At 35.8% G+C, this 16,212-nt stretch overlaps 1 protein-coding gene across 3 annotated transcripts in view; it reads left to right on the plus strand.

Moving 5' to 3' along the window:
- The first annotated feature begins 8,126 nt into the window (after nucleotides 1–8,126).
- Nucleotides 8,127–16,212, plus strand: part of ctnna2 (catenin (cadherin-associated protein), alpha 2) — an 814,561-nt gene continuing 806,475 nt past the window's right edge. For all 3 annotated transcript variants that reach the window (XM_005160072.6, XM_073948057.1, XM_073948056.1), the window contains exon 1: nucleotides 8,127–8,320. The gene's annotated coding sequence lies outside the window, so the exon portion shown is untranslated. The remainder of the gene's footprint in view (nucleotides 8,321–16,212) is intronic.

A 16,212-nucleotide genomic window follows, 5' to 3' on the forward strand; every position in this document is an offset into this window, starting at 1 on the left:
AAAATAACAAGTAAATCTCGTAAGTCACACACATTGCAAGAGACATTTTATCATTTTGATTTGCTGCAGTAGCTTGTTTATAGACCATTTCAATGTGGTAATGTCATTGACCTATGAACATTTCCTGCATGTTCTCAAACTATTTCATAACTGTAACAAGGGGCAATTCAATCATAACTTAATGTTAAAACAGCTATTATAACATGATTCATCAATACGTGGCTTTTTTTTTTTTTTTTTTTGGGATTCTTGGAAGTTATAGAAAATAAAAATGTAAAACAGGAAATACGTTGGGACCATTGTTTTTGTTTACATCCCTCAAAATGGTCAAATAAATAAATAAATAAACATAAATAAATAAATTTTGTTCGCATTAACACAAAATATAATCCAATATAATCACAAAAAACTAAATGAAAATGACTAACCAGTTCATAAGGATGCACACATTTAAAATCCAGTTGTCCCTATATTTGCTATCTGAGGCCTAATAAAGGCTCAGTGAAGGCTTGTGGGTAGAGCTGTATGATGATGCAACAGTGCAGTAGTCTGGATCCACTTTGATGTGATCAGCGTTTTGTTGTCCAACTGGGCCACATGATTTCTTTAAACTTTTGTGCTGAACAGATGGGCAGGGTTTTGGTGCCCACAGTGCATGGTCATGTCTGTGTGTTCCTGTATTACACAAAACAAGCGGCATAAATGATTACACTATAGACAAGTAATTTATGTTATTTGACTAGGATTTGACTGTTCAGTTGAAATGGTAACACTTTATATGTTTTGTTTAATTTGTTACATATATGCAGTAAGTATGAACTGACAAAAAAACAGCACTGAACAACAACAAAGTTCATCAAGATTCTTTGGATTCATCTTCAATCTCTCCTCCTTTATCTTACCCCAAGCATGCTCAATAATGTTCATGTCTGGTGACTGGGTTGGTAAATCCTGGATCCCCTTGACCTTTTTTGCTTTCAGGAACTTTGATGTGGAGGCTGAATATGAGAAGGAGCACTATATCCTGCTCAAGAATTTGCCCTCTCCTGTGGTTTGTAATGTAATGGGCAGCACAAATGTCTTGTACCTCAGGCTGTTGATGATGCCATACACTCTGCAGATCTCTCCACATACTGAATTTTATCCCAAACCATGATTTTTTTTTCTTCACCAAACTTGACTGATATCTGCGAGAATCTTGGGTCCATGTGGGTTCCAATATGTCTTCTGCAGTATTTGTGATGATTGGGATGCAGTTCAATAGATAAATCTACCTTCTGCGATTTTTCCAAATGTTCAAGTTGTTATTTGTTGCTCTTACAACGGGGATCGATGACAAGACTTTAGTGTCCTATGGTTTGAATATTTCGGATTGGTAGGACAGCTTTTATCATCAACGAAAATTATAAATAAAAGATCTAAAATCAACAATAATACTTTTATTTATTAAGCAGAAATAATAAATACATACATTTCACCAAAATGACACAATTAGGATTAAAGCAATGAAAGGGGCAGTTATGCAAACATTTTGTAAAAAAGGGTCATAATAGGTCCTCTTTAAAGGGACAGTTTACCAAAAAATGAAAAATTACTCACAATTTTGTTTGGATTTTATATTCAGAAGAATGTTGGAACATCTTTAGCCTTTGGAAAAAAATATACTGTGTAAATCAATGGCTGCTGGTTACAGACATTCTTCAAAATGTCTTCTTTTTTATTTAGCGAAAAAGTTGAAGGTGAGTTAACCATGACATAATTGTAACTGGGGGGTGAACTGTCCCTTTACCAACTGCTTTGATTACATAGGCCTATTTTGCTGAGTTGAGAGTTAGCTTTTCCACAGTTTTACAGTTATTTACTGTAAAAATGCCACATACATTTTTTTTACAGTTCAGTAATATGCACTGCATTGTGGGTATTCTAAAAACTTTCCCAGCAGCTTACTGCATATTAGGATTTTTCGGTATTCTACTGTACAAGTAATCAAGTACTGCTACTGTAGTTAAAGATAAAAAATGAGACAGTTCATGAACAGATCTTGTACCTGTAGCATTTTGTTTCACAAATTGAATTTAAAATAGGTTGATGATTAAAAATACGTTGGTAAACAATTTAAAATGGATATAATAACAATGAATAATAAAAACAAAGTTGTACGTGATCTCGTCACTTGTTTGGAATTTAACTAATTCACTTGTACTGCTAGTTTAAAATGTAAATAAAATACAGTAAAGGTATTATAAAAATTGTCATACTGTCAAATTAAAATGTGGTAAAGGGCATTTTACCATAAAAAGACGTTTTGGCAAGGTGACTTTACTGTAAAATGAAATTACAGTAGTTCCCTGCTACTGTAAAACACATTTACAGGTTAGTTACTGTTTAGAGGTATTTATGGTAAATTGCTGACAACAGTTCAGCTAGTAAGTTACCGCAAAAATACAATAAAATGTCTTACAGTGTACATCATGGATGTTTAAGAAGCACAAGCAAAATTATTAAACCCCCTGAATTATTAGCCCCTCTGTTTATTTTTTTTCCTAATTTTTGTTTAATGAAGAGAAGATATTTTCAACACATTTCTAAACAACAGTTTTAATAACTCATTTTTAATAACTGATTTATTTTTTCTTTGCCATGATGACAGTAAATAATATTTTGCTAGATATTTTTCAAGACACTTCTATACAGCTAATAGTGACATTTAAAGGCTTAACTAGGTTAATTAGGTGAACTAGACAGGATAGGGTAATTAGGCAAGTTATTGTATAACGATGGTTTGTTCTGTAGACTATCAAAACAAGCCTATAGGGGCTAATAATTTAGACCTTAAAACGGTTTAAAAAATGGAAAAAAAAAATAAAATAAAATGTATTCTAGACAAAAAAACTAAACAAAAAACAAATAAGACTTTCACCAAAAGAAAAATATTATCAGACATACTCTGAAAATTTCATTGCTCTGTTAAACACCATTTGGGAAATATTTAGAAAAGAAAAAAATCAAAGGGGAATAATAAATTTGAATTCAACTGTACATTTCGATGAGCAAACAAACACTGCAGTTACATTTGGAAGGTATCATTGTCTTCTCAATAGCTGATTTGTTCCAGATGAAGAGAGTGGAAAGCAGCAGATGGTGAGGTCTGAGAGGGGCTGGGCAGGACTAAGACTCTCCCTCAGACAGCTATAATCCCCCTCCTCCAAAAAAAAAAGCCCTGGGTGTTGCCCACTTACATCCAGACTCTCAAAACACTCTGTCACACAGCCAGACCAAGATGGTCGTGTCTAACCATGCATTTTACCATCACAGTAGAACAGAAGGCAAAGGTTAATGATGCAGGAGCTTGATGTTATCCATTACTGAATCAGTGCTGACCCCATCGCTTTATTTCACCAAATTCAGCAACCATGTTTACGTTCATTGCATCCCAAAGGGTGCATTAAATTCACTCACAGCTGACCTAAAATTTTGGCTGGGGCTCAAATTTAATCCTGTTTCCCATGCAAAGCACAACTTCAGCTTTTTGTAATTGCCTACTTACTCCAGGCTCTGCGATTTGTCTCCGAATTCAGCAGACATACATCGCTCTAACGGAAGCCTTGGAGTTGATGAGCATGTGTCTGTAAACATATTTTGAAATATGATGGAAGTCAAGCAGAACAGTACTCATGACCTTCGCATTTTGTGGTAGACTAGTTACTCATTCATTTAGAATAGATTTACTGTTCATTAGTTGCAATAAGCAAAACAGTCGATTATGCGTTTGCAACAGTTGAGCTGCTGTGATCAAAGGTTATGGTGTGTTGGCAGAACTCTTAACACATATTTACTGAAAGAAAGTTTCTTTAACATGTTTGCAATGCTCCAAAGATTTACCTATACATAATATTTGAAGGAAAACACAAAACAGAAACAATTTTTGTTCATTTTTGCACAAATTATGATTACAGTGTAGATGTTCAATTGATACCCAGGTTCATTCTGATTACGTACCCCTATGTACACTTCTGGAGAGAGCAAAATACATCCCAGGAGGTAAGTTTTTTGCAGTTTTTGTTTACGTGAAATCGATTTGTATGCTTTCGCTATTCGCGGCTGCTGTTTTCACGTAAATCCACCAGAGGCCACTGTTGACTGACTGACTTACTGACTCACTAACTGACTGATCCCCCCTCGTCCCTAAACCCAACCAATTGTGTTTTAAAAAGCACCGATTGACCCACTCACCCCCTTCCCTAAACCCAACCGCAGTATTTTAAAAGCCAATGCAAAAAAAGACTTTTTTATTTTTATTTTTACCACGTTTTCAGATTTTACCACATTCTCACCCTGTTATATACTTGTTTTAAAAAAAAAAATAATAATCCGTTTTTGTCTTACTTGCTTTTTGGAACCGATCTTCATCGGACTCAAATCCTGTTGTCACGGTCAACTTCGCTCTGCGTCTCAAGTCTGCTGACGTACATGTTAAACTACCGAACAATCTGGTAACAGGAAAAGTCGAAGAAAAGGAAACGTATGAATGAATACTTACAGGTATATACAGTTACAATGATGTATTGTAAAATACTACTGTATATTATCTCTTCAAAACATTTTCCTGAATGTTTTGCATGAATAACTATTGTATTTTCATCATGTATATAGCTAAATTTGTATGACTTTTCCAAAAGTAGTAGACAAATAATTTTAAACTAAGAATAAAGAGATGGATTTAAAAAGCCCAGAAAACAGTCAACATATCTGAAAATGAGATATAGAACTACAAACAGAAATAAATCTAGAAAAAAAAAATTTAAAAATGAAAGAAGACCAAAAACAAAACTCGACAATAGATTCACTGGCAGATATAGGATATAAGCAGGGGTGTAAAACAAATCAGCCAGTGGTGCATTTCTCAAAAGCATTGTTAATTGGCTGTGATCACATTCACAATTTAGTGTAGTGTATTGTTTAGTGTAGTGACCTTAATTCTAATATCCATAGTTTCATTAAACATTTGCTGGCAGCAAAATGTTGTGGAAAGTTGACAAGCTCAAAACCTTTAAACCCTGTTCACACCTGTACTTAGAACTGTCCACTCAAGATCAGATTGATGGAACTGCATCTTAATACAGGTGTAATTAGAGCCATATTCTGTGGTATAAAAAACAATTTAAAAAGAGAAAGATAAAAAAACAGTTCAATTCAATTCATCTTTATTTCTATAACTCTTTTACAATGTATATGGTGTCAAAACAGCTTAACATAGAAGTTCTAGTTAAAAGAAATTTTGTCAGTCCAGTTTTCAAAGTTCAAGTTCAGTTTAGTTTAGCTCAGTGTGGTTTAATTTTTACTGCTGAAAGTCCTAACACTGAAGAGCACATCCATCGATGCATAACTCCACAAGTCCCAACCAAGCAAGCCAGTGGCGACAGTGGCAAGGAACAAAGAGAAAGATAAAAAAACAGGGCAGTAGATAAAAACATCTCCAATAAGTTATTAACCGTAAAATAACACTTGAATACACATTGATAGCAGTGGTGGACAGTGACTAAGTATTGTTACTTCACTTCTGTACTTAAGTGTATATTTTAATTATCTGTACTTCATCAGAATATTTTTTATTTTTGCTAATTTTTTCATTTACTTCACTACATTCCAAAACTAAACATTGTGCTTTTTACTTGCCTACATTTACTGATTGAAGCTGACTAAAATGTAATTTTAAAGGGCTGAAACTCTCACCTGCTCAGAGAGGGGGAAAAGTAGTATTTAATTCACGAACAAGCTAACTTTGTTAACCCTTTTAAATTAATTTACAAATTGCATTTGACAATTAATTTGTAAACTGGACTGACATTTTTTTCATAAGTCAACAACTGACTGATTTAAATGATCCACCCAGAGTTAGTCTCCAGTAAACGAATAACTGATTTATATTAACATTCACCAGTAAGTACTTTTACTTTTATTACTTAAGTACATTTTTGTACTTTGACTCCAGTATATTGAGAATGAGGACTTACTGGAGTAATATTTTATTAGGGTGTCTGTACTTTTACTCAAGTGCCTAAATACTGTACTTTGTCAACCACTGGTATTTAGTACAGTATATTGTGGTAAGGTAACCCCTAGTCCATGTCCTAAATGTGTTACAGGAGTTGGGGATCTCTAGTATGATATATAAGAAGATCAGAGAAAGTGTTGATCAGGTTGCATGTAAAATAATAATAGTAATAAATAAATAAATAAATAAATAAATAAATAAATAAATAAATAAATAAATAAATAAAGAGTTATACAACTTTACTTTGGCTACTCCCTAAAAAGGGCTCGTCACAGCAAAATTATCTGCCTCCAAATAGTGTGTGTTTGTGTGTTCATATATGTGTTTGTCTGTATATATGCGGGCATGTGTGTGAAAACCTTAACAAATGCTGGTGGTTGCTAGCAACTTAAAAAATACTGGTGGGAAAAGAGTTAATAGAATGATCAGATATTGACCTTTGACATTTTCTCTGATTGATTTTGTGAGCCAGCTGTAAATTTTAATCATAGTTTTTAGAATGCGTTTCACCTTCCAACATTTTCCAATAGATGCAAAGTCTTTCCGCTGTACTGGTATACACTTACTACAGCTTTATGAATATGTAAACATCTTACTTATTCAGCACATTTATTATGCATGCTGCCAATCTTTGGCAGAGGTAGAACTGTGTGTATCAGCAAAAAAAAAAAAAAAAGCAAACAGGCTGCTGTTACACTATTAAGGCTTCAGACCATTCACTGTAGTATTTTCCTCCTATCAGTCCAGTCAAATCACTTTTAACAGTGTGTGGATGAATTGATTTCATAAAATTGAAATTTGGCTTTTGTTGTCCTTAAATCTGCATCACTGGTATAAACGTATGAGCAATAATGAATCAAATTAAAAGTGGCCAGTTTTACTTTATGAATTAATTTTTTTCAGCTTTTTTTGTTAAATTTGAGTTATTGTGTTTTAAAAAGGTTAAATTCACAATTCACTGATCCATAATAATACTACTACTACTACTAATAATAATAGTAAGAAGAAGAAGAATAGGAATAATAATATCTTATCTTCATCACATTCGTCATCATAATAATAAATATGTATTACAGTACTGGCATTTCTATGTAGAGTTTGCATGTTCTTCCCGTGTTCCCGTGGGTTTCCTCTGAGTGCTCCAGTTTCCTCCTCAAGTCCAAAGACATGTGGTACAGGTGAATTGGGTAAGCTAAAATTGTCCTTAGTGTATGAGTGTGTATGGGTGTTTCCCAGAGATGGGTTGCAGCTGGAAGGGCATCCGCTGCGTAATACATATGCTGGGTAAGTTGGCAGTTCATTCCACTGTGGCGACCCCCGATTAATAAAGGGACCAAGCCAAAAAGAAAATGAATGAATGAATAATAATATCTTATCTTCATCTCATCTTCATTACTTTGGTCATCCAAAGTACTTTGGTCATAATAAATATGTATTACAGTGCTTATCATCATCATCATCATCATCATCATTATTATTATTATTATTATTATTATTATTATTATTATTATTATTATTATTATTATTATTATTATTATCGTTATTATTATTATTGAAATGTAATTCTCTTTAATTTTGGGATATAATAATAATAATAATAATAATAATAATAATAATAATAATAATAATAATAATAATGGAAAACTTGCTATCATATATACATATTTCATAATTAAACCAACTAAACGAATCAAAATCATTTTTTGTCACTATTATATTCTTCAACATTTAAGTAGGCTTTCTATTAGCATAAATAGCCTGTTTTCTCGAGACGAGGGATGAAATGCTCAAGTCCAAACTGTCGTAAACTCCACTACGCATAAATCAGCGAGCACGCGCTCCATCCTCCAGCTGAGCATCACTATTAACAAAGATGCGCAGCACCATCTTCGCCCCGCCCATCCCAGGCTGCGCTCTTTCTCGCAGCGTTCACGGCGCAGGCGCACTAGAGAACCCTCCGCGCGGCTCACTATTTAGCAAGAAGGGAGCGCGCAAACTCAGCACCTGTCGTGCGTGTGGCTGGGGGATTCGGTGGGAGGGGTCATTATTTGGCAGGGAGCGGCAGAGAGACGAGCATTTCCTAGATACCCACAGCAACGCGTGGATTCATTCTGCTTCCATCACTTCACAAGCGAACCGGCGGATTTTTGGGGCTTGTTTCAACTTACTGGCTTAGGTTTGAAAGCCGTCCGTTTGGAAATAAACCACAGAACCGTAATTCCTCGGAAGTGTTTTGTTCCTGCACCGGGGCTGTCATCACTGAAGGTAAGATCTATGGGAGCCACTTTGGAACAAGCAAACCGTTATTAGATGTGTCAGAAAGGCGAGGCTTGAGCATCCTAGCCTTATTGCGCTCATTGTATCAAGTCAGAACAGAAGGAAATCAGATGTCCGACGGAAGATGTGTTGGTAAATCCCCCGAAGCGTCTGTCTGAAGCATCCTTCAGATGTATAATACAGTTATTCCAGCACCGAGGTGATGGCCAGTGCCTCCCATCTGCAGCCTGCTAGCATACCGGCTAACAAGCCCTTATTATGTTAAATAACGGGAGGTTTTAAAGGAATAGTAGCTTTTTATGAACCATGCGATAACAGAGGTTGTTTTGCATACGCATGGTGTTTTGTAATAATAAAAATCAGTGGTTCGTCTAACTGCGGTCCGTAGACACCTTCCCCTCCTCATTGTCGGAGCGCCTCCCGTCTGTAATGTCCCGTTATTCTTTGTCTGCTATCACTATTGTGCCAGATTTTACATTTAAATGATAAGTTAAAGCAGCTTTTAGAATAGGAGCAAATATAAGTAGTAAATAGGAAAGTTTTTGTTATACGATATAACTTTTGGATAGATGACATTGAGATATTTTGCCGGTTCTTGTTGCTGGATGAAACCCAGTGTTCAGAATTGAACTTCATGATAGTGTTTTAAATCTTACTGCAATCGTTTTGTTTACCCTTTTATAAGGATGTTTTTTCCCTCAACTGTCATTAATTTGTGTCAAATATTCTAGTTTCAGGGTGCGAGCTCACGGTGGTCTGTGTGTTTGTGGCCGATGTGTCAGACTGTGAATTAACTTCGAACAGCAAAAGCTTGAGGGTTTGTGTCTCTGTGTGTGAGGCTTTCAGCTTGTTATTCGAAGGTTTAATAATTTGTGCGGGGAAAAGTACAAATCAAAGTGTAATTACATTTTCAGTACTATGATCAGTACCATGCTCTGGCACTTTCTATTTAAAAAAAAAGCCTGCTTCTTTGGGATTACTTCAAACAGGATTTAACTGTATGGCATACGATTCGACCGAAGATTTATAGGTATAGTTAACTGGGCTTGTGTTGTAAATGGCAATCGATGAAAAGACTGGTTGCCTTTACTGACATTTTAATTGAATTTAAAAAGCATGTCTTTAAGTTAGTAAACCTACCAAAAGTCATTGTACAATTTACACTCTCTTATCGAAATTAGCAAACCTGAACCTGTTCGTATTTTGGTTATGATGGTTTGTTTGGTCTGGACCAAAAAAAAAAAAAAAAAAGTAAATTTAGTTTTGGTTTGTTTACCATGTATACTGCTATTTTTAAGGCTGAACTTATAGATATATGATACCTTTTATCTTATCAATTTTACAGTATAACTTAGTGAACATCCAAAAGCAATGCTGACTCCAAGCATCATCCTAAATGCGTACTGTATCAGTAATGGTATTTTTAACCATGTGAAAACTCATCAAAAGCTTATAAAAGGTGTAAATGAATTAAAACAGCTCTTCGAGTTCCTCCGCCACTCACACAAATCTGCTAAATGGTTTACAAATCCTGTTTTGAACTAATGGGCAAAGTAGTTCATAAAATGGGAAAACAATGATTCTTGAGCATTTTGTCCATTTTATGGTCACATCCTGTGACATAATGTTTTGCATAACGGTTTGTTTGCATGTATCTGGTCTGTGTTGCATTCATTTGGTTTGTCCTACTTATGCACTATTCTTTGCCATTTTATGGTATAAAACTATTGGGCTCTGAGGTTGGATCACTTTATTTAACTTTGCTTGTGCACGCCAAATTCTCCTTTGTCATTATGTCTTCTTCTGAGGGTGAATGCGTTTGTGCTCAAGACAGGTGCACTATTTAATAGTCTGCTCAATTTTATTCACTAATTTGGAGCTGGTTCAACATTGACCGGCAAACAGTTTGAATTTTCGTTTAGTGTAAAAATGTTGGTGTCCCATTAGGGATGACACTAAAATCATACCCTACACAGTTGAGTGAATAAGTGTGTATAGTACACAAATTTGGGATGCAACTGTTTTCAGTCGAACCACACCACAGTTTATTTGGAACCAATATCTACCCGTTTTTATGGTGCTTTCACACTTTGTTAGCTTAACCAGTGTTTACTGTCTAAACAAACTGAATTCTCAAATGAAATAACCCAAGTGCATGTGCACCAAAAGCGCTAGTGGTCGGATCTCTGATTTGCGATGAGTTCACACTTGATTTAATAAACAGACCAACTGCCCCAGAGTTTATTTAAACTAAACCAAGAATGCCAACTGTGAACAAAATCTAAAAAGCTATCAAATCACTGTACAGTACAGTGGTTGTACTATGTAAAAGTTGAAATCTAAAACAACAACATTAGACCTAAGCAAATACATAATTTGTGGTTCAGTTCTTGTTTTCTTGAAACATTGCACGATTGCTTTAAACTATCAATATACTCAAAGATATTATTGTAATACATTAATAGACCCTTTAATTAGTATATAACGTGGCAGTTTCATCTGTTATGACCTGCTTTCTTCTGCTCACAAAACAATGCTGACAAACTAAGAACAGTCTGCACTTTCATTTACAGTAACACAAACGTGGAGATATTTTGAAATGATGTCAATGTGTTTAAATTGGTTAACATAACTAGAATGGTATGCTTCATGTAAGCCTTAAACAAGTATGCTTGTAATATTACGCAGTAAATTCCTTTCAATCAGTATAACAACAAAACACATTTACAGTGTGTTCCTGCTTTTTTTGTAATTCCCTGTTTAAACTGCAAGAGACTCCACAAACTACGATGTTAACATTCTTATCAATGAAGCCGAGTACTGTTAAGACGGGGTCTTTGATCATAATGCCAGTGTTTCATTTCCTAACTTGCAGCGTAGATGTATTTGCATACTGTACAGAGTTGTAGCACTGGCTGTAAGCAGAAACCAAATGGGTGTGAAAGGCCAGCAGTGTGGCTACATTTAGAAGTCCGGCATTTGATTGACAGTGAGGTGTGCAGCGCTATTACAGCTTCCACAATCATGGCAGAGACTTTTTCTCAGCACTGTGTAAGCCAACCTGTTAGTTTGTCACATGCTTTCTGTTTTCCTGTAATATGACACTGTTATTTGAAGTCATTTTAAATGTGCAGTATTTATCAAGAAGCTTTCACACAAACAAAAGCAAACATTCAAAGTCTTTGTCGCTGCTGTTCTTGCTCTGGCATTGCATAGAACTAAAGTGCTTTATAGTGAGTTGCAGGAGAGCAGATTTTGCCCTGTGTCAGCTCTTTGGGACGGCCTGTGTGTGTGATCTCAGTAAATCTGGTCGCTATGGTGTCTCCAAGCTGAGGCGAGGGGCTCTGTTTGCTAAGACATACAAGTGGTAATAAAGCACTCAGCCAGACGCACAGATTTTCTGAAAGTGAATATGCACTCTCTGCATTGAACGACAGGAAATATCCTTGCTTGTGTTGTTCAGACTATTGATTTGAATGCATGCGGACATTTATACAGAGTCTTATGAAAACACACTTGAAGATGACCTGAATGTCTGTCTGTGTGTCAAAGACATGACGTCCCATTTTAATGTCTGGGTATACTAGCTCATAAGAAATCCATACACACGGAAACAAATGATAAAATACTGAAATTATAGGTGAGATACTTTAAGTGAAACAGACATGGTTTATTTCAAAATGAAACAATGTATGCTGTACCAAAGTCTCTTTAAGGCAAGTCATTTCACTCTGTGGCCATCTTTGAAATGCCTCTCGGGCAGTATGCTCGGTCATTCTGTCTGAATTGGTAATCAGCAAGTTCTCTAAAACTGTTTGCCAATGCTTATGATTTTAATACATACTTGGGATCAACAATACAATTAGACAACTGTCTCATGAGTTTTGTTTCTAAACATTTGAATCAAACAAAATTAGCATTTTTTCAGGTTGCCCAAGTTAATGTGCATGTGCCTTCGATAGAAACGAGATCACGTAATGTAAAACGGCTATAAATTAGGTTGGTGTCGTGATCTTGTTTTAGATTGTGCTGACCTTCTGAAACAATTCACGACTTGGCGAATCTCCTCCAGAAATAATAGTGACTTTTTGTTTACAAGTTTGTGGTCATTTGAGTTGTTGCTGTCATGTGATGTGCATTTGACTGGATGGACTGTACCTCGCGTTCCTTTCGTATAGATTTTAAAACCTAAACTTTTGTTTTCAAGTGTTGTTGGTTTATTTAAAAGTACAGATTTTAAGCTTTATGTGGATATATTTCTTATGTCTGTGGAGCAACTATTCGCTGTGATTCCAGTGTGTTTGTTGACCACAAAAACTGTCGAAAACGTATACGTCTGGTCAAAGCCCCTCTCCCGGAGAAACGTCAGCCAAAATCAATTGTTGACTGGCTCCTATACTAGTAGGCGGGTCTTCATTCGCTGTATTGACCAATACACCTTTTCCAAAACTATACGAGTGACACATCTTGTGTATTCTATAGTATTTGACCAAAATCCCTTTAAGGGAAGTCATTTCACTCTGTGGCCATCTTTGAAAGGCCTCTCGGGCTGAATGCTCTGCCATTCTGCCTGAATGGGGAATCATCAATTTCTCCAAAACTGTTTGCCAAGCTTACGATTACATTAAATATTTGGAATCACCAATAAAATTAAACAACATCTGTCTCATAAGTTTCATTTATAAACATTTGAATCAAACTAAATCTGCATTTTTCTTCAGGTTGCCTGAGCTAATGCGCATGTGTACTCAAAAGGAACAAGATCACGACACCAACCTCATTTATAGCCGTTTTACACATTATCATCCTCTGGATAATACTTTGTCAGATCGCGCTGGTCTTGTGAAGTATTTCACAACTTGGTCTTAAAGGTAAATCTTCAGTAATGACTGACTTTTTGTTTACAAGTTTTTGGGCGCCTGGGTAATTGCTGTCATGTGATGTGCAGTTGACAGGATGGACTGTACTGTAACTCGTGTTCATTTAAAGATTACAAAACTAAAAAAACTTTTATTTTTAGCTTTATGGTAATATATTTCTAATGTATGTGAAGCAAGATTTAACCAAGTTGACCACAAAATTGTCGTAAACACACACGTCTGGTCTGGCTTCTCTCACTGAGAAACGTTAGTCTCTATCCATTGCAGATTGGCTCCTGTACTAGTAGGCAGGGCTTCATTCCCAATATTGACTGTTACACTTTTCCTCATTCAAAACTATTTGAGTGGCACATGCTGTGTATTCTATAGTCTTTGGCTGTACTGACAAACAAACAAAAAACTAGTGGTTTGAATGATAGCCGCAAAGTGTAAAGATTTAAAATGACAGTTAACTTTAATGTCATAAAATGACTCTGTTTGCCAATATGAATAGATTTTGCAAGGTATTACGCTGAATGACATTTAAGTGGTGCCTTCTGTAAATCATGGCAGACAGTCAACAATAAAAAAAAAAAAAAACAGGACACATTCTGATGCATTTCCTCCCTACATCTTTATTATTTTAATGTTTGAAATTAGTTGTTTTCAATCTTTGACCCATGTACACTCACCGGCCACTTTATTAGGTACACCTTACTAGTACCGTGTTGGACCCCCTTTTGCCTTCAGAACTGCCTTCGTGGCATAGATTCAACAAGATACTGGAAATATTCCTCAGAGATTTTGGTAAATATTGACATGATAGCATCACACAGTTGCTGCAGATTTGTCGGCTGCACATCTATGATGCAAATCTCCCATTCCACCACATCTCAAAGGTGCTCCATTGGATTGAGATCTGGTCACTGTGGAGGCCATTTGAGTACAGTGAACTCATTGTCATGTTAAAAAAAAAAAGTCTGAAATGATTTGCGCTTTATGACATGATGCATTATCCTGTTGGAAGTAGCCTTCAGAAGATGTGTACACTGTTATCATAGAGGGATGGACATGGTCAGCAACAATTCTCAGGTAGGCTGTGGCGTTGACACAATGCTCAATTCGTACAAATGGGCCCAAGAAAATATCCCCCTCACCATTACACCATAACCACCAGCCAGAGCCATTGATGTAAGGCAGGATGGATCCATGCTTTCATGTTGTTGACGCCAAATTCTAACCCAACTATCCAAATGTCGCAGCAAAAATCGACTCATCAGACCAGGCAAAGTTTTTCCAATCTTCTATTGTACAATTTTGGTGAGCCTGTGCGAATTGTTACTTCAGTCTTCTTCTTTCTTAGTTCTTAGCTGACAGGAGTGGCACCCGGTGTGGTCTTCTGCTGCTGTAGCCCATCTGCCTCAAGGTTCAAAGTGTTGTGCACTCAGAGACGCACTTCTGCATACCTCGGTTGTAACGAGTGGTTATTTAGAGTTACTGTATTCTTTCTATCAGCTCTAACCAGTCTGGCCATTCTCCTCTGACCTTTGGCATCAACAAGGCATTTGTCTGGCCATTCTCTTTTTCAAACGTTCTCTGTTAAATCCAGAGACGGTTGTTGGTGAAAATCCCAGTAGATCACAGTTTCTGAAATACTCACACCAGCTCGTCTGGCACCAACAACCATGCCATGTTCAAAGTCAATTAAATCACCTTTCTTCCCCTTTCTAATGTTCGTTTTGAACTGCAGCAGATCGTCTTGACCATTTCTACATGCCTAAATGCATTTAGTTGCTGCCATTGACTGATTAGAAATTTGCGTTAATGAGCAGTTGGACAGGTGTACCTAATAAAGTGGCCAGTGTGTGTATATTTCTGAAAAGTGTTTAAAAACCAAACCTTTTGTTAAAATAGTATTAGAGGCTTGTAATAATAAGTGAGGCTTCTGACAGTATATTATATATACACCCTCTATTTCAGAAGTACAATACATTTATCTGCTGTTATTTTAAATAGGTTTTAAACTGAAAACATTTGCTTAGTTTTATCAGTAGCATTTGTTTGAAGTTTCAGAATAATTCATCAAGCTAATTGCATTTCTGTTTGCGAATCTGCTTATAAAAGTGCTTTTCAGGCAAGCTTTTGAATAAATAGGTGAAATTACCTTTTTATTATCACAGTTTAAAATTACAAGGGATTTTTCAATCATGCAGAGATAAAGATCGAAAGCAGAGGTCGGCGTGAATTTCAAGAAGTACACAGAGGTTTGTTTTGATCAGATTTAGTTTTTTTGTCTATGATCTATGACTATGCTTTGTCTTACTCCTACCTTTATTTAATTAAGGCCACATTTATATTGCATTAGCTTGGGCATATGCCACAGACCATATGCAAATTTCATGAATACTCCCACTTATTCTTTTGCTGACATGCTGAACTTCTGCATTGTAATCTGGATAATGTGACTAATGTTCGCGGTGACTGATGTGAAAAGACTCGAAACCCCATCTACATCAATGTTAATGTGCCTGAGGACATTGTGAGATGCCTATTGGGATGCAGATGTAGCTTTTGTTTCATGGAAGCTCCCCATCAGGTTTCATGTAAGTCGTTCTTTGCGCTGATTTTGATCAGTTTCTCATTAATTTATGAAAGAGAAAGCATTAAAACTGATGCCAGGTGACAAAGTGACTCTTCTACTTCCTCTGCAACTCTACCCATCAAGCAGAAACATTGTTCTTGTGGATTTGGTTTAAATCAATTACAGTATCAGTATTCCTAGATAATAACATTTATGCATAAATAAAATACATTTACAAGTTTTGAATACATTTCATTTATAATTCATTGTGTTACTTCCATTTCTTCTTAATTATTAGTGAAAATCATGTGTATCAAGTCAAGTGTATGTCTACTTCTTAAAGGAACACTCCACTTTTTTTCACATTTTTGTTGAGCAGTTGAGTTTTACCACTTTTAAATCTATTCAGCCGATTTCTGGTTCTGGCATCAGTACTTTTA

Source organism: Danio rerio, chromosome 1 (assembly GCF_049306965.1).
Source record: "Danio rerio strain Tuebingen ecotype United States chromosome 1, GRCz12tu, whole genome shotgun sequence".
In the NCBI taxonomy this organism is placed as follows: Eukaryota; Metazoa; Chordata; class Actinopteri; order Cypriniformes; family Danionidae; genus Danio; species Danio rerio.